At 39.3% G+C, this 14,924-nt stretch overlaps 1 long non-coding RNA gene across 1 annotated transcript; it reads left to right on the forward strand.

The window, feature by feature from the left end:
• The first annotated feature begins 3,861 nt into the window (after positions 1–3,861).
• Positions 3,862–9,665, forward strand: LOC121632711. The gene is made up of 3 exons (XR_006008955.1): positions 3,862–3,931; positions 8,847–8,861; positions 9,655–9,665. It is a non-coding gene; the product is annotated as an uncharacterized LOC121632711 (long non-coding RNA).
• The last annotated feature ends 5,259 nt before the right edge of the window (positions 9,666–14,924 follow it).

Consider the following 14,924-nt stretch of genomic DNA (forward strand, 5'->3'; position numbering starts at 1 on the left):
GTTTTTAAAGTGAATCAAAATCCATGTGGACCCAGAGAGACCCAGAGAGAAATATAAAATACTTCAGTTCATAGCATTTTTTCCTGATTGAATAAAAGGCCAATAGCTGTGGATCCCTACCTCTCCTGCAGGTTTTAGATGTTTCCCTGCTGCAACACATCTGATTCACACAAGCCTCATGAGTACAGAAAATATTAACTTTAAACTTTTTAAAGATTTTATTAAAACAAAAAGAAAAATAAACTTACTCAACATTTAAATTTAGATCCAAAATAAATATTCCTTACATTCCTAAATCAGCAACAGCTGTACTTTTCTAATAAACAGATGCAGTAAAACTGTTGTTTACAGTGAGTGTGATCCTAGTTTAAGGTGATCATAGCAAAGCCACAGTTTATGGAAACTGTCCAGTAAATGTGTCCTTCTTCTTCTGAACACATCCAGTGGAGCCATTCTGATGGAGTTGATATTATTTTAGTAAAAAAGGTATTAACAAGCGAATGTTTATGCTGCTGTGGCTCTAAGCTCATTGCTAACAAAGATGCTAACATTAGCTTCATATTACAGTGACTAACCTCTCCCAGGTGTGTTTTAAGGTGGCTGAAGGTGGATATGGTGGATGCAGTGTCCTGCATTTTTATACAGTACCACAGGCGTTTGCTGCTTTTATACTGGTCCCTTTTTTAAAAGTTTTTAATATCTAAAGATAACAACAGTGCAGCAGCAACAGATGCTGATCACTGGAAATGCAACTGAAGTGTGACTTGAGGCCGAGTCCCAGACTTGATTCTCCATCTCTGGTATGACTGCGTAGGAGAGGGATAGAGGCAGATAATCAGAGGAAAAAAATTAAAAAGAGATTAAGACTACCTGCTGGAAAGCCTGTCCTCATTTCCACAGGCTTTCAAACACATCTGCTAGCATTGTTTAACATCCCTGTTGTAAAAAAGAGACGGATTATTGCTCCCGCTGGTCTTTGAGAGGAGGGAAGACGATGTAACGACATGGACGTTATCCCAGATAAATCTGTTATCCGGCATATCTACAGGGATATTCTCTACAAGGGGATTAAAGATGGAGAGAGTATAGCAATATGGGAGTAATCCCATCTAGTTTCCTGTTTCACCTTTTTATAAAACCTGCTGTCATGGAAAGAAGCTCTTCTCCTTTCATCTAAAATCGTTTCCACAAGTGTGTTTTTATGAAATTTACAGGCCCGTTTTATGGCTGGCTGTTAATGGATGTAGTGCATCCCTTCTCCCTTCAGTTTAGCTCTCTGTAAACAGCTTGCAATAAAGAAAAAATAATCCCAACCACCACTTATGTGGTTTTGTTGAAATGATTATACATTCTATCCATCTTCTGGCTGACTAATCTAAAACATGGAGGACCTTTATTCACATCTGTTATGAGTAATTGATTTGACCCATTTTCTATCCATGTAGCATTGTAATTCTCATGAGCAATGCAAAAATGTTGTATATTAGCCTGTATTTATGCGTCACGTCATGAAAGCAGAGTATGTTAAGTCAAAGTTAATCATGCACTGCTGAGCTAGGGATTGAGATTTCCCTCTTGTATCTCATACCACTAGATTAATGCTGCGTCTGACCTCTGATATTAAACAGGATTACATCTTTAATGCATTTGCCTTCCTTTCATCTTTTTTTTTTTTTTTTTTGGCCTGCAAGTGTTGCTGAGGGAAGTTTTTGATCATACTGGACTGTTATTATCTTTGCAGAGTGGAAGCCACTGCTCCCAAAATTTGGCTTAAATCTGGATTGTTTCATCAGTTTCCTGAGCTCGTTGTTCTCATGTTATTACAGCTTCAGGCGTCATTCAATACTCAGTTGTGTTATCTGGTGTCAACGCCATCCCCATGTCCACATCCCCCAAATTACCCTCCTCTGCCATGTCGCCCACCCCCCCTCCTGACAGCAGCAAGTAGCCAGAGACTGATCACTCCGTTCATTTAGCCCCTCTGGGGCTTCTTCTCTTTGGCCTATAAAGGACACATATGGGAAACAGAAATTAACACATGACTGATCATTAGGGTGTCTACACAAAAACACACAACCATGTTTGCTTATATTTCCCCATGGAGACATGCCCCTCACACAAACTCATAACCTAAACCTAACTATAACCTAATTATAACCATCATATATAAGCTTAACATGAAAGGCGAGTAAAGGAGTGTTTGGTGGATTATTTCTGTTTGCTTACTGGTTATGAATTGTATAGTGTGTGTAGTGAAAGCCTGTTTCTGTCTCTTTTAAATGGTGTCACATATGTAAGTAAAATGCGTTTATGGGATGAAGACCAGAGCTACGTTTGTGGGTTTCCATGAAAAACTTGCCATATCTTCTCTTCCTCTCTCAGCTGATTCTGCTGCTGACTTGTGTTTGGTTTCGTTTATTTGCTTGGATGATTAAAGTCTGAAGAAACAAGATGTGTTGGTAATTTATTTATCTTTATTTAGCAAATAGGGACCTCAGTAGTACATGGAGGCCTGATAACAGCCTGGTACCTTCTCCTTATGCTGGTCAGCTTGGCCACTGTTGTGGGATGGCATCCCATTCATCAACCAGCATCACCAGTCAGCCAGTGTGGTTGTGTTGGTCACTCTGGTACCAACAGCAACCCAAACTGATCCCACAACTGTTCAATAGAGTTTACATCCGGACTAAAGGCAGATCATTCATCCTATGGAGGTTTGTGTCTGATAAACCTGCTCTGTGGGGGCCATCCTGGAAAACAGAGTTTGGTCCCAGACTTTGGAGATGTGGGATCACCACTGGTTAGAGGATCTTAATTCAACATTTCTCTGCAATGAAATTTACTCCAATGATGATAAGCCTTGTTTTTCCAGTGAGTGAGATGCTGGCTCACATTATCACACTTCCTCCACCACAATCTGTGACCCTATCCTGACCCTACGATTCATCTGACCACTGTACCAGGGTACTGCTAATCAGGCACCGAATTGTCATCATTGGGGATACTAGAAGCTCAAAACAAGAGTCAGTAACAGAATGAGCCTGTTTGGCATCAGCAGAGAAGATCTGGAACATTTTTCATGGTTGCAACCCACAATCTCCACTCTGCTGCTCATCCCACAAATGCATCTTCCTTACAGGGAATGTAAGGATTGTACACAGTGCCACAGCTGCACACAGATGCAAAGCACATCTTAATCAAATCACTTGGAAATAGCTGCCTTTGTGAACAATTTGAACATACACATTTTAGCCACAGAGAGATTTTTAGGTACATTGGAGGTTTATAGTTCTGGCTTCCCTTCTTCATTCTGTTTCTTATTGTCACACCTGTATTCAAGGAAGTTATTGCCTTCCTGAGATTAAATACTTCCTTTGCTTCTCTGCTCATGTTGGGGGGTCTGTAGTTCAGGAGGAAGAGCAGTTGTCTCCCAATCAGAAGGTAGGCAGATCGATTCCAGGCTTTCCCTGACTACATGTCAAAGTGTCCTTGGACAAGACACTTAACACCACTTTTCCTCCCAGTGAATGTGATATGTAGTAGGGCTGGGCGATGTGAACCAAATCTTATATCTCGATATTTTTTACCTGAATCACGATATTCGATATATATCTCTATGTACTTTTTTTTTGTCAAGTATCCAAACAGACAGCTCTAATTTACAGCCTTTAGTGCTAAATATACTTTTATTAAGGATCAGCAGCACATGTGCAGTAAAACAGCTGAATTAAATTAAAGTACCTTTATATTAAAACAAAATAAATTTCAATAACCTTAATAAAAATACAGCTGTGCAAAATGCAAAAGAAAATATGCTTTTAACCCAAAACAAGCTATCTCGATTTAAACGATATTTCTTTTTTCTATATTGCGTCTGATAAAGTCTCAATATATTTGCAAATCTTGATATATTGCCCAGTCCTAATATGTAGTGTAAAGCGCTTTGAAGTGTCAAACTGACTGGAAAAAGTACAAGTCCATTTATTATGTCCAGGCTTGTTGGTGCCATCTTATCTTGTCTCTCTTGTCCTCAGTCAGTCAGTCTTGAGTTTTTTTCTGAGTTTTGATTTCTCATTAGTTTTAAGTTAATTGTGCTGTGGCAGCATGTTTTATTACTCTGAAATGAATAATTTAGTTTGGTTCACCTTCCTGTCTGCAGTCCTGTACCTGGGTTCTATCTCCTCACCTCCAGCTTGGATTGAGACAGGTGATTAGAAATAAAATATATGAAAACTAGACCTTTAATTCAACATATTGCATTTGAGTTATTCTGCCTCCAATCACATGGTCTGAGTGTCAAGGTAAATAAGAAACACCTACTTTCTAAACATTGTCAGAAAGAGAAGCGGGGGGGGGGGGGGGGGGGGGGGTGGGGGTGTTTCTTGTTGTCCATAATGCCCTGCAGTTTCCTCCTCATCTGCTGCACCACCACAGTTCTATTAGGGACCAGCTCCCTACCCAGCACAGAACTGGCTTTTTAACCAGTTTGTCCAGACGTCTACAGTCTTTGTCTGCAGTGCTGTTCCCATAGCAGACAACAGCAAGAACGCATTTGCAATGACAATGCAGAAGATCTGCAGCAGGTCACTGCAGACATTGAAGGAAGAAAAGGTGACTTTGTCCCTTCCTGTATGCTCTCTGTGTTGAAGACCAGGAATCCCGGGGCCACCCCCACACTCTCAGTATGGGAGGCCTCATGGTGTTAAAAGGGCTGGAGAAGCCGAAGAATATGATTCTCACATAAGAACCAGGCACATCCAGGTAAGTGTATGCCCAGTGCACCATGTACAAAACTGTGTCTTCAATTCCCAAGTGTTCCTGGTAGGCAAACTGGAGGGGGTGCGCTCCGATGAACTAGGAGCTGCTCCAAGGTCTTTATTTTTTTTCACAAATGTGTTTATTTGGTTTTACATATTTTCAAACATACAACAACAACAACAGCAACATAAAAGACAGAAGAAACAAAAATCAGGTCAAGAAAAACATGAAAAACACATCCCCCTCCCACCCTGGAACCCACTGCTCACTCCATGGGTATATATATACAGAAGGACAATCGAATAAATAATACAATTTACATGTTACCGTTCTTTATAAGGTGCAAGAAGGGCAACCACATTTCTTTAAAGTCCTCAAGTTTCCCCTTTGCTATGTATGTCAGTTTCTCTAGTGCCAGGTTGCTGGACATCAGTTTAATCCACTGGTTTATCTTTGGTCTGTCCATTTCCTTCCAATTCAAAGCGATTACATGTTTTGCCTGTAACAGACAAAAGCTAACAAGCTTTCTTTTCTTTGCAGACCCTTTAAAGCCATTAGGGAAAATGTGGAGCAAACAGAGTTTACCATCAACTGGTATATCGCATTCAATCAAACGAGAAATAAATATTGTAACCTCCTTCCAAAAAATTTGAAGTTCTGTACATTGCCACATACAGTGAAGAAGAGTACCCTTTTCAGCCCCACATCTAACACATTCATCAGGGATATTTGGGTTGAAGTGGTTAAGTTTAACAGGAGTAATATAAGTTCTGAATAACCATTTATACTGTAGCAATCTAAACCTGGTGTTAATAGTTTGCGTTTGCGCCAATAGGCATGAGTTATTCCACTCATCTTCTGAAATTTCTATTTGCAGATCGGTTTTCCATGCTTGTAAATAGGAAAGACTACTTTCTTTTGATGCTAGAAGTAAAAGATTATAAAATTTGGAAAGTAGGCCTCTACTCTTATGATGATGAACGGCTATGGTTTCTATACTAGAGAGTGGGGGTTTTGCAGTAGATTTTAATAGAGTAGTAATAAAACTTCTGACCTGTAAATACTTAAAAAAGTGTTTTCTAGGCAAGCCATGTTTATTTACTAATTGTTCAAATGTCATCAACACCCCGTCATTATATAGATCCCCGATTGTATTCAAACCTTTATTCAGCCATAATTTAAATCCCATGTCTGCTCTTCCCGGTTTAAATCTATAATTTCCCCAAATAGGTGACAAACATGAGAGCTCAGATACCTCATTTAAGACAGTATGTGATTGGTGCCAAACTGAAATTGTATTTTTGAGAAAAGGATTGTTTATGTCTTTTAGCAATTGTTTAATTTCAGCTGAGTAGAGATAAGATGTTAAAGGTAGCTTTAGCTCATTGTTCTCAATATGTATCCATGACGGGATATCAACGGTGGAGAAATAACAAATAGCAGTACAGAGTTGAGCTGCCCAATAGTACAGCTTGATATTAGACAATCTAAGCCCACCTCGGTCATATGGCAGATACAGAAGAGAAAGGCGCAATCTAGGGCGTTTATCATTCCATATGAATTTGGTAAACATTTTATTTAAAGATGAAAAGAAGGAGGCTGGAAGGTGTAAAGGGATAGACTGAAAAAGGTACAGGAACTTTGGAAGAATGGACATTTTAATTATGTTAATGCGACCTATCATTGAAATTGGCATCCCACCCCATCCATCTAGAGAATCCAACACCTTTTCTACCAAAGGGTCATAATTAATAGAGATTATTTTCTTTATATCCGGATGTATTTTAATTCCCAGGTAAGTAAAGCCATCATACGTACATGTAAACTGTGTTTGGATTGGAGGGTTATCTCTATTCAGTAATAACAGAGAGCTCTTTTTTTGGTTAACTTTGTACCCTGAGAATTCACCAAACATCTTCAGAATTTGACCAACAGCCTCTATAGATTTCTCTAGATTAGTTAAAAACAAAACAACGTCATCTGCAAAAAGAGATAGGCGGTGTTCTATACTTCCAATTTTAATACCGGAAATTTCAGGGGATTTGCGTATTGCCATAGCAAGGGGCTCAATAGCGAACAGGAAAAGAAGGGGGGATAATGGGCATCCTTGTCGAGTTGATCTACAGAGGTTGATAGGTCTTGACAACTGGCTATTTGTTACTACTTGGGCTATGGGTTCTGTATATAGTAACTGAATCCAATTCAGATATTTCTCTCCCAGGCCAAATCTTTTAAGGGTCTCAAAGAGATAACTCCATTCGATCCTGTCAAACGCCTTTTCGGCGTCCAATGATAGAAAAGCATGATCCATGGCAAATTCTTTTTCGAATAGTATGTTCAGTAATCATCGAGTATTATGAAAGGCTTGACGGCCAAGAACAAATCCGTTCTGGTCATTTGAAATTAAATTAGGAATATGTGATTCAATCCTTAGCGCTAGAGCTTTACACAGTATTTTAGTGTCACACGACATTAAAGAAATGGGACGGTATGAGCCCATTTCAGTTGGGGCTTTACCTGGTTTTAACAGAAGAGATATGGCTGCCAATCTCAAAGATGGGGGTAAGATTCCCTTTTCATAGGACTCATTATACATATCAAGCAGATGGGGCAGTAGTTTATCTGAAAATCTCTTGTAAAGTTCAACTGGCAGGCCATCAGGGCCCGGGGCTTTACCAGTATTCATATGGCCGAGTGCCTCTTTAAGTTCTTGAATGCTCAATTTTTCATCTAAATTATTTCTAGTTCCCTCCGACAAAGTTGGAAATTGGAGTTGGTCCAGAAATTGATTCTGTTTAATTGTGTCATCTGGATACTGGGATTTATATAAATTTTCATAATATTCTGCAAAAGCATTATTTATCATTTTTGAGTCCACTATATTCTCTCCATTGTCAAGTATGATTGAATTAATGGCCCTATTTGTTTGTATTTTCTTAAGCCTCCAAGCTAAGAGTTTCCCTGCCCTCTCACCCTGGTCATAGTAAGACTGTTTCAGCCATAGTAGACTAGTTGCTATCTTGTTGGTAGTGAGTTCATTATATTCAGATTTTAGTAAAAGAAGTCTCCTATATTTTCCAGTGTCATCACAATGATACAACTGGTCTTGTAGCTCTTTGATTTGTTTTTCCATGTCTTTCAATTTGTTCATGTGTATTTTAGATTTATGCCTAGTGTAGCTCAATATTTCCCCCCTTATGTAAGCCTTAAATGCTTCCCATTTTATTGATGCACTAGTCTGATTTGTGTTAAAGTGAAAATATTCTGTTATTTTTTCTTCAAGAAATTCCTCAAATTCAGCAGACTTCAGCCATTTAGCTTGGAATCGAAATGGGAGTGGAGATGAAAAGTAACTGGGGAATTTGATAGATAAGATAATTGGGGCATGATCAGAGAGTAGTATAGCCTCATACCAACATTTTTGAATCATAGATACCAAGCCAGAGGAAACAAGAAAGTAATCTATTCGCGAGTATGTTTTGTAAGTGCTTGAAAAACAGGAGTACTCAGTCTTATTTGGATAAAGTTGTCTCCAAATCTCAACTAAATTAAAATCTTTCATAAATTTTTCAATAGTTTTCCTGGCTTGTTGGTGGGAGGTATCAGAGCTATTTGAACGATCTATTGCAGGGTTTAAAACGCAATTAAAATCTCCACCAATTATGAACTGGCCACTATAAGTTGACATAGTTAAGAAAAGATGTTGGTAGAAGGCAGGATCATCCCCATTGGGGGCATACAAACAAACCAAGTTGACCAATGTAGATATCATAGTACCACTAAGTATAATAAATCTCCCAGATGGATCCAAATATTTATCTTTTAGTTCAAAGGGGATTGATTTATGAATCAAAATTATGACTCCCCTAGCATGGGTTGTGAAACTAGAAGAGAATACCTGACCAGGCCACCTAGATCTAATTCTTTTCACATCTTTGTCTACCAAGTGCGTCTCCTGTAGGAAGCACACTGTAGTCTTTATTTGTTTTATTCTGCCCAGCACTTGTTTAAGCTTGACAATTTTGTTCAGACCCCTTACATTCCAGCTTGACACGTTTATCACAGAGCTATCTGACATATAAAGTTAGATAAGTAAAAATACAGTGACATGTAAAAAAAACATCAAAAAACTGAATATCTAGAGTGAGCCCCTTACCACAAACTCCCACACATTTCCCCAAACGAAATGTGTTGCTAAAACCTTCTAAATAGTGAACTTGGGTTATATATAACGTTTCATCCACAAAGTGGGTAACGTGAAAATCTGCACACATTGCGGTAGCCACACATGGGCTATCTGCCAAAACAGAAATGACTGACCAAAATAATGACTCACTCAGTGCTAGATAAATATACTGTCCATGTATTATAAAAATACTAATCAAAATACCAAGGTCTTTATTATGTGAGATGTCAAGGCCATCGGGCTGTAGTCATTCAGCTCCACTGGTAGTGGTGGTGGTAGTATTTAGGCACCGGTTTGAAACACAGGAGGTTTTCCACAGCCCCGGGACCTTTTCCATCTGAAGGCTCATATTGAAGAGCCTCTAAAGACGGACTGCTAGTTGTCCTGCGCAGTCCTTCAGAAGCCTTGGACATACTCCATCTGGACCAACAACCTTTCCTGGCCAAAGTTTCCTGAGCTCAGCTCCAACCTGTTCTTATAGACAGGTGGAGAAACTCAGGATGTAGTGGAGGGTGGGCAGCACAGCACAGCAGGTGGTAGGGGGAGCAGGCTCAAAGGTGTAGGTAACAAGCAGAGACGTGAAGGTGGAGTAAGCAGTTGCAGACGTAAAGATGGAGGGAGCAGTAGAGGTGTTAGCTCCACTGTCCATCCTAATGTAGTACTGGTTGTAGGAGTTGGCTCTGTCTACATCATCTTCTACAGACTGATAGTTCTTCAGTTTTTAGCCAGTGGTGGTGTACATTCCTCTTCACATCTCCTTCATATCTTTGTTCTCCAGCTGTTTTCTACCTCTCTCTTGTACTCCACCTTAGCGTGCCTCAGAGTCTTTTTAAGCTCTTGTTGCACACTCCTCTGCTTTTCCTTATTCCCTTCCTGGAATGCCATCTTCTTCTGATTCAGGAGGCCTTTGGTGTCACTGGTGATCTACGGTTTATTGTAAGGATAGCACCATACAGTCCTCATTGGGATCACAGTGTCCCTACAGAAAATGATGTAGGTAGTGATGGTGTTGACACTAATGTCTATGTCCATTTCCCATTCTCCCAGTAGTACATCCCAGTCTGTGCATTTAATGCAGTCTCTCAGTGCATCCCTTGCCTCTAGTGATCACTTCCTGAAAGATCTGGTGGTAACAGGAAGTTTCTGTTCACAAGGTTTGTACATGGGTTGGAGATAGACCATGCTGTGATCAGATCTGCCCAGTAGCGGGAGACGTACAGCCCTGTATGCCTCCTTCAGGTTGACACAGAACAGATTTAGTTTCTTATCTCCACATGTTGGACGTCCACATATTGTACAAAACCAGTAAGGCAGAAGGACAGAAAGACGTGTTTGAAATCCCCTGTGATCACAATGAAAGCATCTGGTTGTTGGTTCTGTATTCTAGCAACCGCGTAATGCATGATGTCACATGCCACGGTAGGTGTCGCTCTTTTGGGAATGTAAACAACAAAAACGACTGTATGGAATCTCCCTTGGCTTGTAGGACGCTCGGAAACCAACTGAAAGCAGTTCAATGTCCGGACAGCATACTCTCTCCTTAAAAGTCACACTCTGGTGATTAACCCATCTCTAATTTTATTTATATTTGAATTAGTTTAAATTCATTTAAATTAATTTATTATTTTTATCCTAAATAGTATATCACCCTATTTAAATTCAGGGATTAATAAAATATTTTCTATTTTTATTTAAGTTATGTTCAGCTCCTTTCTGGTTTGCTTGAACATACCCTGCAGCACATTATCCTTATCCTGTCCTCTTTGCTGAATTACAGACATAGTTAGTAAACACTTAGTAGGTCTAGTTAAACAATGGTCATATCAAACCATAATAATATATCGAACCACTTTGATGTTGATGATTTTTTAACGTTTAAGTGCTGTTAAGAGGAAGAACATGCATGTTTTTTTTTTATAATGATGGACTGACTTTACAAAACCTTCACAAAAACCAATTTTGCATGGCCAGTGGCACTAAGGGATGTTAATTTCAGGTCCTCGTGTTTGAAATGGAGGATGAGGTCAGCGGTCAGCGAGCATTGTTTCATTAGTTTGCGACTGAGATTGGCTTCCAGGTATAAGGCTTGCCACTGAGTGACTTATGGCTTTAATTTAGCCTTGATTACATGTACCATTACTTTACGTCTAATTAGACTGTCACTCAGAGCAGGGCTGAAGGATTCAGTCAAACTAGCTTGAAGGGAATCGGACTAAATGCAGGACTGATGACAAATATGTTTATTCGAGAGCAGCTTCCACTGCAATGAGATGCTTCTGAAAACTGACGATGCAGACTGGAAATCTGAAGTCATGAGGTCCAAAACATCATCTGTACTACAGAGTGATTCATTCTCAGAAAAAAAGAAAAGAAAATCAACTTTTTAAATCTCTTAATTTTACACATTGTGATGCAGGAGTGTATTAATCATCTTGTTCCCTCTCAGTGTTGGATAATGAATCACTGTCTGGGTTCTGGCCCTGACCCCAGGGTCACACTTTTATAGACGACTACTTCATCACGCAACAATCTGCCGGTCGACTGCAGACAAAAGACACACAGCTTCACCTGATGACCTTGCCTTGTGATCCATGGAGGGAGCATGGAGAGTAAAATAAACAGGAAATAATTGGAGATACAATCTATAGTCGTCCATTGTTTTAAAAAAAAATCTGTTGAGGTCGCAAAAGGAAAAAGTAGTCAAATAAAAAGAACTCATAATGATTTCTGTTTAATACTTTATAGGTTTTTCTACCCTCCTCCTACTTGCTGTACTTCATGAAATGCATGGCAAGGCAGGAATGTTGCAGATTTAATCATATCTAAGAAACCAGAACTAGCTTCTACACAAACAAAATAGCACTTTAACACATTGCAAAGGCGACTTCCAGCTGCCACCCAGGACGTACAGCCTGTAATACAATCTGTGCAAGAAGACGTAGCTCACCAAGGGAGAACATACATTACATTAAGGGAGAGAAGACTGCAGAGGCAAAAGAAAGATGACAAAACATCACTGCCACCTAACTTATTGTGCAATTATTTGCTATACTGAACAACCAATTTAAGTTAGCTTTCCAAAACAAAGACTCCCCAAAACAAAATAAATACAGTAAAAAAAAGAAAAATTTTACAAAAAAAATTTTTTTTAAAAAGCTACAATTAAATATAAAATAAATAAATAACAAACAAACAAATAAAAAATAATTAATTAAATTAATAAAATAAAATAAATAAAAAGACTGGAAGCGGTTTGTTGCAAACTTGCAGCAGGAGGCATCCGTGGGCCAAGTCCAACAACGGTAACGATGAGGGTGTAGGCTTGATTTCCACATTGATACACATTCATACTGTCTCCACCCAGTTCTACACCCACTAGTAACAGGCTGCAAAAAACAAAAATATAAGATAGACATATGTTCAGCGATGCTCCCGACGTTCCCATCAGCCAGTTCATCATTGGTGTATTTTTTCCAGAGATTTTCTGACTTGCTCGGCATCATCTGGGCTCAGTTTGAATGATGTTGGGAGTATTGGATGTTTATTTGTATGCAGCCAAGCTCCACAACATTAACAGTTGGAATATTACTAATTATTGTATGGGCACTTCATTCATTCTTCCTTTATTTAGATGAATCGGTATGTCTGTTTCAAACACTGCTTGTTATAATTGTTGACAGTTTTCAGATAACTTTTTTCTTTTACTTTTTGTTGTGTTGTGGCAGGAAGTGCATGGGTCTCCATTTAAAGGCATGTTGTTACTCCGTGTCGCATGCTTTTACGTTAACATCCTTGTTAGGCGATACATCCACCAGAGTACAGTGTGCAGTTCATTTCCGAGTTCTTATCTTCAGGCTATAGTAATAATGATGACAGTTCTCTGTTCTGATGACGTAACATCATGGTAAGATAGACAACATGGCCTAGAACCAACGTCATGTTTTTAGGCTTTATCATGATACACCATATACTGTATATCTCAATGTTTTGAAATCTCAAAAACGTGTAAATGTTGAATTCAACCTAATCATGCATAAAGAGACACCAGCAGAATGATTCAATTAAACTCTTTTAAAAGGGAAAACTTTTCATTTTGAACCAGGCAGCTGCATTTATAGGCTCACAGGCAAATTGTATTTTGGGTCAAAAGTCTCAATGGGATTTCTGAATCCAGGATTTTCTGTTTCCATTTAGGACATTTTTGGTGTCATGGGGCTGATTTTGCAAAGACGCCAGAGTAATTTGCTTTGTGGATGGTTCATTTGGTGTTTTCTTCGGTGCAGGCAGAAAGGTGGCCACGTCGAGTTTGAGATATGCTGTGTGTTGTAGACCAGTGATTCCCAACCTATTTTCTTTTAAGACCCTCTTCAAGCATCTACCATAAAGCCATGCTTGGATCTATTCTTTCATTGGTTATCTTCTTGAAAATGACGCCTTCTGGCCAAGTGCTGTCCTGTCCTTCGATAAGTCGTTGCTCAGACATATGTCATTGATGAAATGGTGCACGAAAATACCAAGGTTACCAGTATATCCGTATATAGTATAGACATGAACTAAACCAACCAGGATTTTGGACGACAATTGATTGGATGCACAAGGTGTGGTAATTTATTTATTCATTTTGGGACCTGGTTTCAGAAGGTAGTGTTTTCACACGCATAAAACAGCAGTTCCATGTGAACCAAAGCATAGACACATCAACTCATCTCATGGCATGACCTTAATTTTAACAATCCCACAGTCTCCGCACAGTCAAAACCACATTGGAACCCAGTTTGGGGAACCACTGTTGTAGAGGATGTCATTTCCGGTGGTGAAACAAACACACACAAGTGGAGGAGAGTGGAAGAACAAAGAAGTTGCTGTTTGATGTGGGAGGGGAATTAGAGAGTGAGAGAAGTCAAACTATGAAAAAAATCACATGTAGATGTTTTAGAACACTGCCTTGACAATATGTAGTTGATGTCTGCGTTATAGCCATCGCTTGTCCAACTCGAATACATCATCTTCTTCTGAAGCCTTGTTGATGCTCAACCTTATGCACACAGACAGAGCCTTCTGTCCATCTTCTGCATCTCTTACGTGCATAGCTTGAGGATACGTAGACAGACATGGCATACAGAGCGGCACCACCAGAAACCATGGGGCAGTGTTGCACAGTATAGCTCATGTTCAACTAGCAAAGGGAATAAAGAAAAAGAAGAAGTGACTTCCATCTACTGCACTGCCTCTTTTTATGTCACTCTTTGATAACGTATATCATGATCTCCTCCATTGTTAGCATGTTTGCTATTGTCTGAAACTGACATCAGAACTTGAAGTGAACTTTGAACTCTGTACTGCCGCATCTAGTGGATGTATTGCCTAAAAACCATGCCAACATACAGGACACATGAGAGTGGGCAGTGATGTTTGACAACATTTGAAACAGATGTACCTATTTGCCTATGTAAAGGGAGCATAAATGAGACTTGACAACATACAGAAATGTGCACAAAATGAACGCTGAAAACGAATAAAAGACTTTGTTTGTTTACGTCTGCATATTTAATGCTGAGTATAAATTAGTCCTGACAGTAAGACCAACAAATACTGTTAAATTTGATCAACCTATATCAAATTTTGTACCTTTTTTACCCATCTCAGCTTGGCATAAAAGACTTGTGAGCGGCATGCAAATTCTTATTCTGTCTCAGAACTGTGTCATGATACACCTGGCATGTTTATGATAAGCCTGGTTGTTTCTGTTTCAGCAGCAAATGTCAAAGTTTCATGTCAATGTTAAAAAATTGGTGGTGGATCTGTTTCGTCATTGCAGGACAATGCAGAGGTTTTACGGCACTGGTCACATCTGCTGCGGGATAATGACAGGGGTAAGCCAAATGGAACATGAAGTATGTGTGTATTTGTGTATGGAAGTGTGGGTGCGTGCAGTCGTTTATGCTTTTGTGGTTGGGAGGGGGGAACTAATGAGTCTCCT

Source organism: Melanotaenia boesemani, chromosome 21, assembly GCF_017639745.1.
Source record: "Melanotaenia boesemani isolate fMelBoe1 chromosome 21, fMelBoe1.pri, whole genome shotgun sequence".
In the NCBI taxonomy this organism is placed as follows: Eukaryota; Metazoa; Chordata; class Actinopteri; order Atheriniformes; family Melanotaeniidae; genus Melanotaenia; species Melanotaenia boesemani.